The sequence below is a fragment of the Acanthopagrus latus genome, chromosome 22, assembly GCF_904848185.1.
Source record: "Acanthopagrus latus isolate v.2019 chromosome 22, fAcaLat1.1, whole genome shotgun sequence".
NCBI lineage: Eukaryota > Metazoa > Chordata > Actinopteri > Spariformes > Sparidae > Acanthopagrus > Acanthopagrus latus.
In genome coordinates, this window is record NC_051060.1 from 25485981 (window position 1) to 25502364 (window position 16384).

The following is a 16384-nucleotide window of genomic DNA, read 5'->3' on the forward strand; positions in this document are numbered from 1 at the left end:
TGGGGGGCAGACTGCAACGGGTCTCCGAGAAAGACTGAAATGTGGTCAGCGTAAAGTGCCAGGTGGTGGTGTGTGTTATGAACAGTTATGGGTTTAATAACTGACGATAACCTGATAATCTGTGGCAAGGGATCAAGCAACAGAGCAAACAGTGTCAGGGTCAAGGGGCAGCCTTGGCGAGATGATCTAGATACTGGGGACAGAGTGGAACAAATGTTACCTGTAAAAACCATTGCAGAGGGGTTTGAATATAACAACTGTATCATTTTTATTAACTCTTCTCCAAAGCCTATCGCCCCCAAAACCGACCACAAAAAAGGGTTTTGATGTTTGTTGCTGCATCAATCACATGCAGCAGTCGGCGGACATTGTCAGAGTCCAGATGCGATTTCATAAAACCGGTCTGGTCACAATCAACTAGTGATGATACGTGAGGTTGCAGGCAGCAGGAGATTACCTTGGCATATATTTTAACATCAGCATTCAACAGACTAAGGGGCCTGTAATTACCACATTCTGTTGGCTTTTTATCTTTCTTCAGTAGTAAGGTTATTACAGATATATTGACATCCCTAGAGAAAGCACCTTTCTGTATTGAAAAATGGATCATTCTAAGAAGCAACGGCCCAAGGAGGTCCCAAAAAGCTGTGTAAAAATTCTGGTGGCATGCCATCGAGCCCAGGTGATTTGCCCCTTTGTATACTGACCACAGCCTTTTTAGAGTAGCCACATACCGGTTTGTTGACATCCGTGTCCTCTGGTAACTAGTCCGAACTAGTCAATCCGTCGAGTGTGTGCTCAACAGGCTTAACAGGCTATTGTAAGGCTCATCGCTCATGACAGGCTGTAACATGGACATGTACATTATGAACAGAAAAACGAAAATGCTGGAATACATTTCCGTCTCTGCCAGTGAGGGAGTGGGCGCACGCTCGACAGATTGACTAGTTGACCAGTCAACGAAGACTGAAGGAAAAACAGGCAAAAACACACAATATACAAAATAAAAGTTGAACTATTTTTGTGGAAAGAAGAAAATAATTTTATGGACAGAAAAAAAAAGAAAAACAATTTAACAAACTGAATTACTTCATGTTTTATTATTCCCACTCTACAGAGCAGGATGGTACAGCTCCCCCTAAGGGTCATGACCAGAATGTTTTCAGGACTACTTTTGGGTTACCTCGTAATACAATCATTTCTACATTATTTCTAGATGAAGTGATTATATTGTGTGTGTGCAGCCCAGTCATCAGATTGAAAGAGTGGCATCATATTCACATTACTAACGGAACTAACGGGCTAACAGGCAGGTCAATGAAACAGCACTGTAAATGTTCAAACACCAGGCAGCTTCCTCTGATTTTACACTCCAAACTGCAATTATTTGGTCTGATCGGTTTGTTTGAAGCATCACTCAGAGATTTAAAGATGGAGGCCCAGGGGCGACGTTGAGCTCAGTTGGTAGCGCAGGTGTCCCATGTACAGAGGCTTGTCCTCACTGCAGCAGACCCGGGTTTGACTCCCAGCCTGGGTCCCTTTGCTGCGTGTCACTCCCCTCTCTCTTGCCCTGTTTCCTGTCACCTCTTTAGCTTAACTATCAATAAAGCCATAAAAAAAAGATGGAAAATGAAATGATGCAGATCAGGACACAGCCAAATCATGTGAATAATCAGAGGAGCTGGACACAATTTATATCTGTCACAATAAGAAGATACATATGAGATTTCAACAGCTCACTGAGCTCTGATGACAAAACCGAATGAGGACGTTTGATAACGACTCATTTCATCACAACAAAATTAATCCCAAAGTAATAAAGTAGATATTAGGTGTGGAACGGTTCATCCAAAAAATCCGTCCCGTTTGGTACGCTTATCATGGGCGCGTGTGTTCCGTTCATAGGCACGCACAACTTCTTTTTCTCATTTACTAACGAGGCGGAGCGTGTACACTCTAGAGCAGCAGGTGGTGGTACAGAGCTGGATGCCAACCGCCAGTAAACAAGGAGAAGAAGCAAAGCAGATAGTAATACAGTATCAGCTGTGGAGTGACCTATGATGACGGCGGTATGAAAGCTGTTGACAAAAGTGTGACAGTGTTGTTTATGCCAACAGTAACACGACTAACGTGTCAGCTCATCTGTGAAGACATCAACCCAGTGAGACAACTGGCAGCACAAGGAGGAAAGAGAGAGAGTAGACAGGACAACTTCTGCTCCACGCAGCTTTTAAACAGCCTGACAGTGACGAGTCAGATGGGCCAACATGCATGAGGAATGGGGTAAGTGGGGTAAGATATGCAGCCTTTTGCTGTGGTGGAGGGTTTGTTGTATGATTGAAACACTCGAGCCACAATATAAAATAAAACCCCCTCCCGCAAACACTTCAGCAACACGGTACATTCCGCACTTTATAAGGAGACCTGAGGAGTTGTTAAAGAGCTGTCTGACAGCCTATGTAGTGCTTACTAGTGATAGCTGGACCTCCAGGGCTACTGAAAGTTTCCTGACTGTAACTGCCCATTACATTAAATTAGTGACAGTGAATAACTATTTGTTCTTAGCATTTGTTAAAGATAACTTTCTTTGCCAAATAAATGAAAAGCATGTTGGAACTAGCAATATCACCTCTCTTGCAGTTTCAGAATCTACTGACTTTTAACCTAAGACTGTCTCAATGATGTATCAAATGTCAGACTGCCTCATTCTTTAAGTTTTAACCTGACTATACAAGACATAATTGATTTTCCTAACGCTAAGCGTATACCGAAACGAAAACTATGACCAAAAAAAACGTGATATGAACCGAACTGTGGAATTTGCTAACCGTTCCACCCCTAGTAGATATAGAAACGATATGAACTGAAGCGGTTTGCTTTTCCTCCTACACTGAACACAGAGACACTGAGGAACCAGGTGACCAGAGTCCAAACCCAGGATAAAGAGGTTCAGTGAATGTGGTGTTGAAGGTGTGGAGGTGGATCAATGAGTCAGAGGAGATTCTGTAGAAGGAAAGAGTGCCAGCAGGACAGTCCACATACACTGCTACTCTGTTAGAGACAGAGGAGGAGGAGAGGTCTGTTCTTCTTTTATTGTGCCAGACAGAGTAACCAGCACCATCAGAGCAGTACAGCCTCCAGGACTCATCGTTCCATCCAAACACACAGTTGTCTCTGACTCCTCTCCGGCTGATTCCACTGTAAGTCACTGCTATATCAACCCTTCCACTCCACTCGACCTCCCAGTAACATTGACCAGTCAGGCCATTTCTACACAGCAGCTGAGGCCAGTAGTCAAATCTCTCTGGATGATCAGGATATGGCTGCTCCTCCGTCACATATGTCACCTTCTTGTTGTTGTCAGACAGTTGAAGTTTTCCTTTCACTGTGTTTGTGTCGACTGTGAGTTCACAGAAAACTGATGGAGAGAAAAAGACACAACACAGCAGCAGGTTATCAGCTAACACAACTTTTGGGTTGTTTATTCATTAATAAGTTTATCATTTCTATCAATCAATGTATTTTTTAAATATTACCAGACGACTGTATCTTATTGCATATACAGATTGTTAACATTGAGGATGTTACTTACTGTGTGTTGAGCCATCTATTGTCTGTGGTGTTTGAATAAACAAATATCACCATTATTAATTATGTTGATTGTGATAGCCACTTTGTTAAACGCCCCTAGCTGTGATATTATCACAGTATATCACAGCCTGTTATGAGCTATTGCTTTCATATTGTAAACATTATTTTAAGGAGGACTTGACTGTGTGCTGTTGTGTTCTCATGAATCAAACTGAATCCACTCACACTTCTTCAGACCAGGTTTCAGTCTCTGTTCTCCACCATGGTCCAACCTGGAAGAAGATTATTAAACTTTATTGATCCCTAGAGGAGAAATTCAGGCATAACAGCAGCACAAGGACAGAAAGGAGTCCAGATCAACAGAGACAAAGAAAACAAATAATTAACAGAATATGAAATAAAACAATGAATAAAACAGAAACTATACAAGAAGATTTGGATTCAAAATGCAAAATTACAGGCAGTAAACTGAAGCATACAACTAGTGATGTTGTTGAACTTATAGAGAAACAGTGTATTCTGTCATTTGCTCTACAGTGAAGTCGACTTGTTCAAGCAGACTATCTGCTGTTATTCAGTCATGTCTGTATGAAGCAGAACAAAGTGAAGTTCCTGTAAACTCGCTGGCTGGTCACCAAAGCAGCTCATTCATCTACCTTGTTGATGATCAATCTCACATCCCCCAAAGTAATCGATGGTAGCAACAGGCTAAACTTTGAACTTTTGTCAAAAGGAGTGATTTAAAATTCCTCCAGAGAAGGACCAGAACCTTGTGGATGGATATCAACAGCACCAGTGAGGTGAAAATGGCAGAGTCATTTATCCAAATATTAGAATTACTGTATGTATATTTGTGATCCAGCAGATTTGGTCACATTTTCAGAGGAAGTATGATAAATTAATTACTGAACCAAACTTAATGATTGAAGAAGTAGATTGTGTTCCACTTATTCCATCACAGAAACAGGAAAGCTTTAGAAAACATTGGAACTGAAGACTGCCATGATGAACATGTTCTTTATGAGTGCATGTAAACTTTTGACCAAGACTATTACTGTAAAATGTTATGTTTGTAGTGTGTCACCATCATCACTGCCTCATCTCATGTGGTATATATACAGAATAACACAAATTACATTGTAAAGTAATAATACCTATTATTTTTTAACATTAGCAATGAACAGGAGGATTTTACAACCTTCCCTCTGACTGATTTTATATCTGTCCTACCTGCTGTCCAACAGTAAGCAGTGTTCCTCAGTTTTTAAGTGCAACAGAGAAACAGTGTGTGAGCTCTTGTGAGGTATCTGGATGGCAACACATTCTGATTCTACTCAGTTTAGATTCAACAATGACTAATTGGTTTTCCTTGTGTGAGTGAAGGTCCAGGAATTGGTTTCCAACTGTGAGTGTGTCAAAGGTTAGCAGCCAGCCAGGGAATCATAAAAGTACTAAACCTGAGTTTGACCTGCTCGCCAAATGGTTGGAGATGCCCAAACGTTTACATTCCAGTAGAAGGACAGAGTGACCATTTGGGACGTCTTGGGGGGCAAGACCAGAGAACTGACAGCAGCATATATGGGAGATGAGCAGGGAGACTACTCTTTTTGTCTATGGGATAATTTACCAAAGTGAACAATTAGGAGAGGTGGGTGTGTACTGGAAAAGGGACACTAAAAACCCCTGCATGCAGATTTGGTAGATCTCCTAAGATCAAGGGCTCAATAGGAGTTCTGATAGGGCAGAGGGTGAAGCACTTTGGCATTGTTTTTGCCATAGAGGGTGAAGCACTTTGGCATTGCTTTTGCCATAGATTTGAGAATACCAGAAAAGCGGCCACTTCTGGATTGGATGCTGACATGAGATCTATTACAATAAAGATTGCTCTATTATTCACCCAGCCTTGCCTCCGCAGTATTCTTTTAACAACATACTACTTGTTGACACCTTTGATGAAGAAAGCCAAAAAATTACACTTGTACCTGAGAATTTCCAGTCTCCATTCTGGATCCTCCAGTCCAGCAGTCAGAAGCTTCACTCCTGAGTCTCCTGGATGATTGTAGCTCAGGTCCAGCTCTCTCAGATGGGAGGGGTTGGAGCTCAGAGCTGAGGCCAGAGAAGAACAGCCCTCCTCTGTGATCAGACAGCCTGACAGTCTGGAAAGAGAAAATAGTTCAAGAAAGTTCAAGTTCAAGAAACTGCAGGAAAATGCAACCTGTTATAAAAAGATGCTGAAATACAGACAAAAATCAAACAGAATCGTAAATCAACACATATTAAACTGACTGATTCAACTAGCAAAGGTTATTCAAAGTTGTGAGTGTGCAGCTTTCACATTCTTATTTAAACAATGTTTCAGACGGTTTTGTGAGAAGAAGAATCCTACAGATATCAAGTGTCTTCATCAACATTGACTTGAATTTACATTCTAATGATCAACAGAGAACAATCAGCTGAATTCTGACCTGAGAGTTTCCAGTTCACAGTGTGGACTCTTCAGTCCTGATGACAGCAGCTTCACTCCTGAATCCTGCAGGTTGTTGTTACTCAGGTCCAGCTCTCTCAAACTAGAGGACTGGGAGCTGAGAACTGAGGACAGAGCTTCACAGCTTCTCTTTGACAGATTACAGCCACTCAGCCTGAAGGAGAATCAGACAAAAGACAAAGTAGAAAATGTTTACTTTTGAGTTTGACTTGTTGATAATTTTCATCCTTCATTCCACCTACTGAGCTTTGTTGGAGGCTTTGACCACTGGAAGCAGCCTTAGAAGAGCTTCCTCTGAAGCAGAGTATTTCTTCAGGTCAAACACGTCCAGATCTTTTTCTGATGACAGTAAGATGAAGACCAGAGCTGACCACTGAGCAGGAGACAGTTTATCTGTGGAGAGACTTCCTGATCTCAGGTACTGTTGGATCTCCTCCACTAGAGTACCATCATTCAGTTCATTCAGACAGTGGAACAGATTGATGCTTCTCTCTGGAGACTGATTCTCACTGATCTTCTTCTTGATGTACTGGACTGTTTCCTGATTGGTCTCTGAGCTACTTCCTGTCTGTGTCAGCAGACCTCTTAGGAGATTCTGATTGGTCTCCAGTGAAAAACCCAGGAGGAATCTGAGGAACAAGTCCAGGTGTCCCTTTGGACTCTGTAAGGCAATGTCCACAGCACTCTGGTAGAGATGAATAGGTTTATTTCTAAATAAAATTGACCTCCACGTTGCTTCTGCCAGCAGATTGACTCCAGAGTTGATGAATATCAGATGGACATGAAGAGCGGCCAAAAACTCCTGAACACTCAGATGGATGAAGCAGAACACCTTGTCTTGGTACAGTCCACTCTCCTCTTTAAAGATCTCTGTGAACACTCCTGAGTACACTGAGGCTTCTTTGACATTGATGCTACACTCTGTCAGGTCTGATTCATAGAAGATCAGGTTTCCTTTCTGCAGTTGCTCAAAAGCCAGTTTCCCCAGAGACTCAATCATTTTCTTGCTCTCTGGAGTCCAGTGTGAATCTCTCTCAGATTTTCCATCATACTTGATGTTCTTCAGTTTGTACAAAATCACCAGGAAGTGGATGTACATCTGAGTCAGGGTCTTGGGCAGCTCTCCTCCCTCTCTGGTTTTAAACATGTCCTCCAGAACTGTAGCAGTGATCCAGCAGAAGACCGGGATGTGGCACATGATGTGGAGGCTTCGTGATATCTTGATGTGGGAGATGATTCTGCTGGCCTGCTCCTCATCTCTGAATCTCTTCCTGAAGTACTCCTCCTTCTGTGGGTCAGTGAACCCTCTGACCTCTGTCACCATGTCAACACACTCAGGAGGGATCTGATTGGCTGCTGCAGGTCGTGTGGTTATCCAGAGGCGAGCAGAGGGAAGCAGTTTCCCCCTGATGAGGTTTGTCAGCAGCACAGTCACTGAGGTGGACTCTGTAACATCAGTCAGGATCTCAGTGTTGTGGAAGTCCAGAGGAAGTCGACACTCATCCAGACCGTCAAAGATGAACACAACCTGGAACTCTGCAAACCTATAAATTTCTTTGGTTTCAGTGAAGAAGTAATGAATCAGTTTCACCAAGCTGAACTTTTTCTCTTTCAGCACATTCAGCTCTCTGAAAGTGAGTGGAAATGTGAACTGTATGTCCTGGTTGTCTTTGCCTTCAGCCCAGTCCAGAGTGAACTTCTGTGTTAAGACTGTTTTTCCGATGCCAGCCACTCCCTGTGTCATCACTGTTCTGATTGGTTCATCTCTTTCAGGAGAGGTTTTAAAGAGGTCTTCTTGTCTGATCGTTGTTTCTGGTCTGTTTGATTTCCTGTTTGCATTTTCAGTCTGTGTGACCTCACGTTCATCATTGACCTCTCCTCTTTCTTCCATGATGATATAGATCTCAGTGTAGATCTCATTTAGCAGTATTGAACTTCCTGCATGTGTGATTTTTTCGAAGACACATTGAAACCTCTTCTTCAGGTTGGTTTTGAGTTGATGCTGGCACTTAGCAAGAATCTCTGAATGAGAAAAAAACGATACGACACCATAGAGAGAAATCATTCACATGTGGTTTTGTTTGCAGCTGGTTTGTGAAACAGCCAGCAGTGGTGGGATGTTGATCTGTAATTTCCCTGGTGGCAGAATCCGTCTTTCTGGGGGAAGTACAGCTGGCAGTACATTGCATCGCCACCAGTGCTGGCTGTTGATACAAATCAGACACAACCAGAGAATATATGATTTGATTTATTCATCCTGAAATCTCTGTCAGAAACTCCTTAGCACTGCTGTGATTACACGTGCCACTGTGAACTACTGATGAGGTAACAACCAATCACAGCAGAATGTCCTGTTCCCCCAGCCCATCCATTCTAACATCAACCTTTTCACAATGTTCATAGATTGAAATGATATTTTGCACTCAGCTTGTCAGACATTTGTTTGCTCTGATTAATACATGAGTAAAGTAATGCAAGAAATCAACTTGTTACTGTGTTACAACCTTTGTTTAATAACCTACCTGTTGGTTCAGAAATGTTTGATAATTTCTCCCACAGAACATTTTGATTCATCTCTCTCAAAACCTTTCTGGTCACTTTTATGGTGTTTATACAGTAGGTCTGCAACATCTGATCCACTGTTTCCATCCTGTCTACATTCTCCAGACAATATTTTGGGATTGCTGGGAAGCCTTCCAGGACTCCCTGAAGGTGCCACTTGAATTTCTTAAAGTCGTCCTCTCCTAAATCCTCTAAAGTTCTGAACATGACCTGTTTGGGTGTCGCCATCTGCCATCCCTGCCGAGATACAAATGATAGATTATTTTAAGACACTACAAGACAACCATTTAATGAATGCACAGAATAATCAAGTCAGATACTGATAAAACAGAGTGAAATAATGAGTCCTGGATGCTGCAAATAATTTGACAGTCAGTCAAATGAGTCCTGTTGGTGTATATATGAGGATTAATTACATGCCTGAGGACGTATTTCGAGATATTCTGCTCTTTTATGATCAACAAGGAATAATAAAGTGATTATAAAGTGAAACCCTCACCAAAATGCAACCAAAGCTTTATTTGTGATTGAATATGAGTCAGACCTTCAGGTAAATGCATAATTACGACGAAAGAGGCACTTTTAAGATTTACCGTATTTTCGTTTTTGGGCACGTTAATTCTGAACTGGAGTGCTAGGGGCACGGGTATGATGGCATCAAAATCGCTATTTTTAGAACACGAAGAAGGCTCGACAACATGAAACTTTGCTCGTAGCATCACCAGGGTCTCTACTCATGAACATGCGCGTTGAGAACATAGTTTGTGTACACAGAGTTTATGAAAAAGCAGGCTTTTGAACTACTCACATTAGCTGCTGCATCTCTGGCGCATGGCCGTCATGGCAGGCAAAAAGTGTCGATCTACGTGCACGACCATTAGGAAGGAGAGTAATGGTGGGACGCTCCTCAAGCTTAGTTCCATATTAATGCATGGATAATTAATTGTTTTATTGTTAGCGAAAAGCAACATTGACGTCCATGTTGAAAAGGGAGCCTCATATTACAAGCAATACTACAATCAGCTTCCGGAAAAGTCACTTGACATCTCGAGTGGATAGTTGTTGCTGGAAGCCAGTATGCTACCGGTGACCTGAGAGACACAAACACAGCACAGCGGGGAAGAAGACTGAGAGGAGACACCAAATTTGTCACAGCGCAAATCAAGGTGGTTCGTTTTTCTGCTTTTCCTGGATGTGGGAAGAAGATGAAAAGTAAAATTCCTGAAACTTTTCACAGACTGCCGTTCAGGTGCAGTAGGGATATCCTGAATCAGTGGCTAATTGTTTTGCAACTCGACATCAACACGCCAATCAAGACACTAAGAAAGAAGGCCTACCGAGTTTGTAGTGACCACTTTGACCATGATGGCTTTTCAACATGGACGTCAATGTTGCTTTTCGCTAACGACAAAACAATGAATTATCCGTGCATTCATATGGAACTAAGCTTGAGGAGCATCCCACCATTACTCTCCTGATGGTCGCACTCGTGGATCGACACTTTTTGCCTGCCATGATGGCCGTGCGCCACAGCAGCAGCAGCTTACATGAGTAGTTCAAAAACCTTCTTTTTCATAAACTCTGTGTACAAAAACTATGTTCTCAATGCTGGTGTTCATGAGTAGAGGCCCTGTTGATGCTACGAGCAAAGTTTCACATTGTGTCTAGCCTTCTTAGTGTTCGAAATATAGAGATTTTGATGCCATCATATCCGTGCCCCTAGCACTCCCGTTCAAAATGAATGTGCCCGAAAACGAAAATATGGTAAATCTTAAAAGTGCCTCTTTCATCGTTTTTATGCATTTACCCGAAGGTTTGACTCATATTCAATCACAAATAAAGCCTTGGTTGGACTTTGGTGAGAGTTTCACTTCAATTCAGCAGGTACAACAAATAAACACCTGTAGAAAACAAATGCACATGTTCAAAACACATCACAGGACATTTGAGATGTCATTCCTCTCACTACCAGGCACAAATATTGAGGACTGATCCAAACCTCTACAACCTGCTGAGAACACATCTATTCATGATTGCTCCCACACTTTTGACATTTATTACTAAAAAAATGTTTAATCTCAAATATGTTGCATTGCACATATTAAATTGTTTAATGCTCAATGTACCTTTTTGCCAGACATCATTTCTAATACTGCAGGAACACATGTCCTCGTCTCAGAATCTCGAAGAGACCCTGTCTCTAAAATTAATTTCTCCTTTCATTCCCAAGCTGACTGTTTCCAGGAGAAGCGCCTTGCAGTCTATCACCTCTTCACCTGCTAAAGGAGGACGATGTTTGCTTTGCAATAAAACTTTCAAATGAACATTCCACAGGAAGATTCTTCCCTTTAATTTACCACTTGATAAAACATTTACTCTTTCCCCCCCTTTTTGAGACAGATACATCCTCCTTTCTTTAGGTCAATTGATGCTCAACACTCAGGAATCCAGGATCTTAGCATCTGGAGGAAGACAGAGAACTATTATTTCACAAGATGTGTTTATAATTGAGTGTCTTTGGAATTGTATTTTAGGTAATGATGGCTGCTGTACCATGTTTCTCTTCATTTGAAACTGACAGACATCTTCTCCAGAGAACCATTACTCTGGGGGCCTAATCTTGCTCTTCCCCTCCCTTGTCAAGGTGTTGTTTATGATGATGGTTTTGTAAGAGCTGTGACATCTGAGCTCATCCAGGTTTCCAACAGGTTTTAAATAACCATTGGACCAGAATCTCATCCTCTTAATATTAACAGATTAGCAAACAGTAGAAGCAGGTTCTAAAAATTATGTTTTCCACAATTCTCTAGCGTAAAGTTCAGCCAAGATAAAAGTTCTTTTTTAATGTGTTTGATATTTGGTGGAACCACAGCACCCCCTTTTGGTGGGTTCTGGTATGAATGTAAACGATTTTCAAGCAATCTGTTATTATATAATCTTAGTTTATCTTACTAATAAATGTTTCAGACATCTTTTGGTTAGAAGTATTAAGCTAGAACTAGAAGAAATATGTCCTCAGTTCTACTGTATATTCATGTGTGGTTTATGTTTTGATCAAGTTCTATTTCTTTCTGAATCTTAAGTGATTTCAATCCTGTCATATTACTTCATATGGACAAAGTCCACCTATTAAGCCATGGTGAAATTCCGGGAAAGAAGAAACACGATCTCGAAACCTCAAAAATGATAGTTTAGTTTAATTAAGTCCTGTGAGTTTAAACTTACAATATTGTCAGAGGATGTGAACGCTGTTAGCCTGCCCCTCTGAGTCTGCCAACCAGCTTGTGGTGATTAAACTTTTAAATCACTCTTCTTTTTAAAGTGTAATTCTTTACTTTATTTTTATTTTTGCGAAAAACTCTAACAAATCAATCTCCGCAGAAACCAACCACATGTTCTCAAATGTATAATTTGTGGTATTGAATCACTTCTTCAACTTTTGTTAAAGCTCTAACAAAACACAGTTCTGTTTGTTTGATTTTGTTTTAAATATATCGTTAAGAATCACAGCCTGTAGGAGCCGTGTGTGTGTGTGTGTGTGTGTGTGTGTGTTTTGTTTTGACCATTGCAGGGAGTTTGGTTTGTGTCACTGATTGCAGATGGGCACCAGGTATATATATAGATTATTTTAGGTTAGTTTTGGGTGATAGGTGAAGGGAGCAAACAATTTCTACTATTGAGCCATCCTTAAGTTACCGTTTAGCCATCATTAAACCACCGTTTATCCACCACCAGCCATAAGACAAAAAAATATCACCATATACCTCAAAGTCCTAAAATGTTAGTACCAGTATTAATGCACAACTTTCAATAAATGACAACAAAGAAACATTAGACAAACTCTCTTTTCTGTTTGATGGACATGCGTCAAGAATCTGCCTCTCACCTACCAAGTGACTGAATTGGACAGTCACGACAAAAGTAGAAATTGTTCCAGAGGCAGAAATGGAGCACCGGACATGTTGGATTGGAGCCAGCTGGGCATATGGAGCAGCAACCAGGAAACATGTGGCACTGCAAATAGTTAAGGCGAAGTAAGTAACAATGGATGAGCCAGTCTGCTTAACCCATACCAATAACAAATAAAGGGGACTTGAAACTTGAAGTTGTAACTGGATGGAATTGTGGAAAATGGGAGTGGTTTAATTGGCATTTTAAAATGGAGGGAAATTACGGTGAAATGGATGTTGATCCCACTGAAAACACTGCAAAAAGTGACGTAGGGAATGAAAATTGACAGCTTAAGGTTATATACTGTTGATTGAAAATCTCAACTAATCCAAGCATTTAAACTCAAACGACAGGTTGCCCATATAATATCTGTGCAATTGTCAAAAGACAATGTATGCAATATTGATCAACTTTTAAAACAGGTCTGTAAGCAATGTGGAGTAGCCACTGAAACTCACAATACATTGATGGAAATTCCCATGCCTGATGAAGAGGTCAAAAGGCAATGAACATGGTTTGAAATGAAATGTAAAGTAAATGACATATTTCTGAATGTCATAAAACAATGGTTACTGGATTCACAGGGATGTGAAATGGAAAATGATGATCAAATTCATCCAAATGACAGTATATCAAATGTCTCAGCATATGGTAAATGTCAGTCTTTGTCAAGCTCCAAAGTCTCTACCACAAGCTCTGCATAATTGAGGGCAAAGGCTGAGAAAGCAGCACTAATACAACGCATGGCTGCTTTGGAGAAAAAACATGCTTTGGAAGCCCAACAGGAGAACCTGAGAAGACAAAAGGAACAACTGATGTTTGAAACTGATTTGGCTGCAGCTAAAGCTAAGCTAGCTGTACTGGCAAGCAGTGAAATGGAAACTGATGGAATGAACTCATACTACAGCATAGAAATGAAAAAGAAACAGGTACCACCATCAAGCTCACAACCACTTCCAACAGTGCTTGGAACAAGGAAACAAACACAAATAACAGACCCTGTTACTCCAATGCAGCAAATTCAATATTCTCACAGCTACTCACAACAGGATCAAAGGACTCATGAAATCATACAACTCAAGCTTCAAATGGACATGATTGTCAGAACTTAATTGGCAACATTCAACAGCAAACAGCAGTTACCACTTAGCTAATTCAACAGCATTCAGCATCTATTCCACCAAGAGTAACACCAATATTTGATGGTGACCCCTTTCAGTATGGACCTTTCATGATGGCTTTTGAACATGGAATTGAAAGGAAAATTAGTAATCACAAAGATTGCCTGTACTACCTTGAACAGTACACCAGGGGGCAGCCAAGGGAACTGGTTAAAAGCTTCTATCACATGCCAGACAGCCATGGTTAATAAACAGCTAAACAACTAATAAAGGAATACTGTGGAAATGCAATAAAGATTACAGTAGCATACATGAAAAGGGCCCTAGCCCGGCCACCAATAAGGTCAGAGGATGCAAGTTCTCTTTAAGCTTTGATGCTGTTTTTGAAAGAGTGTTGTAACATTAGAAGCTTACAATACATGGATGAAATGAATGTAGCATCAAACCTCAAACATCCTGTAATGAAACTTCTGTTCAAATTGAGAGAAAAATGGAGGATAGCTGCTTGTGAGCCACAGGAGAGGCATGGAAATAGAACTACATTTCCTGACCTTTTAAATGTTGTTGAACAAGAAGTCAAGATTCTGTCCAACCCTGTCTTTGGAAACATCCAAGAAACACAGACCCCTATTTCTACTTTATACTTTCATTAAACCAAAAACCTATGCTACGTTGGCAGCTGTCGATACTAGTGAAAATGTTAAATCTACCGCAATAAATATTCATCACATCACTCCATCCAACAACAAAAACTTGACATGCTGCATATGCAAAGCTGGACACTCAAGCACACATACTCCTGAAAACCATGGCATGTGGTGACTGGACTGGAAGTTTCGGGTTATCACGATGACAACTTTTTGGACTTTTTGGACTACAAGCTGCAGTGGGGTTAAAATTCAGAACACAATGAGTCTGGGAAGAAAAAGAGGATCTACAGTCGATCAGTATGTCACTGTGCTACCGGAAGCTGCTGCACGACCTTATAAGGAAGCAATCAGAGTCTCCTTCTTAAGCAATAGATGGCCGAGAAGCTGAGAGAGTATAAAAACTGCAGCAACAGACTCCTTCCTCAGATTAATTTACAAGGTGAAGTATGTCAGCAGCCTATTATTGCAGAATGGACCTCAAGAGACTTGCAGTTGGATCCAAAGAGAACAGAACACAAGGAGGATTAACCATTTTAACAATTGTGGATTATAATTTAAATTTAAATTACTCCCTGTTAAAAATACAAATACTGTTCAAATCACTGTTGTTTAACTCAGAGAGAAAATCTTCAGAAAGTATCTTCCTGTAAGTGGAGCCTTGACAGTCTGCTGACCCAGAAGACACTGACGTGTGTTCTGGTGGCCACAGCCACGTCATGTTGAACTCAGGTTTAATCCTGTTTGAATCCAGAAAGAGCAAGATGTGGTCACACAGCTTCCATGTTGTCAACTAGTGGCCTAACATGAGAAGAAGACGAGTGAGAGTTTTACTTTAAACACACCTCACAGTGGAGCTCAGTGCAGACTGACATCAGACCAGGAATTCCACAGTACGTCCACTAACGAGCAGCAGAGGCGTCATTACACAACTAATCAATACAGCACTCCCAGTGCAACTATGGTGAACTTGCAACCAGCAGAACAAATGAGGGCTTTTGGTCAAATGTGAACATATAACATTAAAACACATGTCAGGACAAACTGAATGTTGTCTGTCATTTCTTCTGTCTGTCACATAAAGCACCAAGCTGATCACCATCATTCATTATTTCCACTGAACAGTCAAACAACACAGCATCAAACATGTCCACATCTGTCTGGAAGGATTCTCACCTGCTGCTCGTTTCTTCCTGGTCAGTCCTGGTGTCTGTGTGCATCTGATCTGAAGTCACAACCTCAGAACTTCCAAGTCTAGAAAACATGAAAAGTTTCTGGTATCAGTCCGGTTAGTGAACATGCGTCATCATCACTGTGTTATTTCCCCAGGAGGAAGTTCTGCTCTCTGTTCCTCTTTTCCTCTCACCGCATCCAGCCAGCCGGCCTTCTGTTTGTTCCTTCACCATGTGTTCTGGTTGGGTCAGCACGTGCACACCGGGACTTGTCTCCATGCCAACGACACACAGACAGCTGGGTCACTCACTGCTGAGCAATTTTTAACTTTCACTTTCGTTTTCGCAGCACTCCGCATACTGACGTGATATTTTGCGGCTGTAGGAGTTACAGTGACAGACTGGGAACAAAAAAGCGGGGGGCGCGCGCAACTTTTGACGCACGTAAAGAACACGCAGTGATGGTGAACGTGAACTGTCATGCTGTAACAACTGCATCAGAACAATGCACAACCCCAACGCATAAAACCAATTAATAAATCATCAGAGCCAGCCGCTCCATAATAAAAACGTGTCTTACCATCACGCAGTTATCCATGTCTCCCTCTTCATCCTCCTCTCCGTCCTGTCTCTCTCCAGGTGTGCTGGCTCACCTTTGTTGCTAACATTAGTGCTAGCAGTATTAGCGCTAGTGCTAGCTGAAGCTGCACTTCATTTTAAAAACGGATGGGTCAGTTTGCAGCATTTTTCACCGTCAGCCAACAACAGTGCTCTCTGAGATTTCTCTCTGTTTTCTCTGCTCCCCTCTCGTGTCTCTTGATGCCTCGATTCATTTTTTGCTAACTTAATCTCAGT

At 41.4% G+C, this 16384-nt stretch overlaps 1 pseudogene; it reads right to left on the bottom strand.

The window, feature by feature from the left end:
* Positions 1-1081: 1081 nt before the first annotated feature.
* Positions 1082-15774, bottom strand: LOC119012740 (annotated as a pseudogene).
* Positions 15775-16384: the final 610 nt, after the last annotated feature.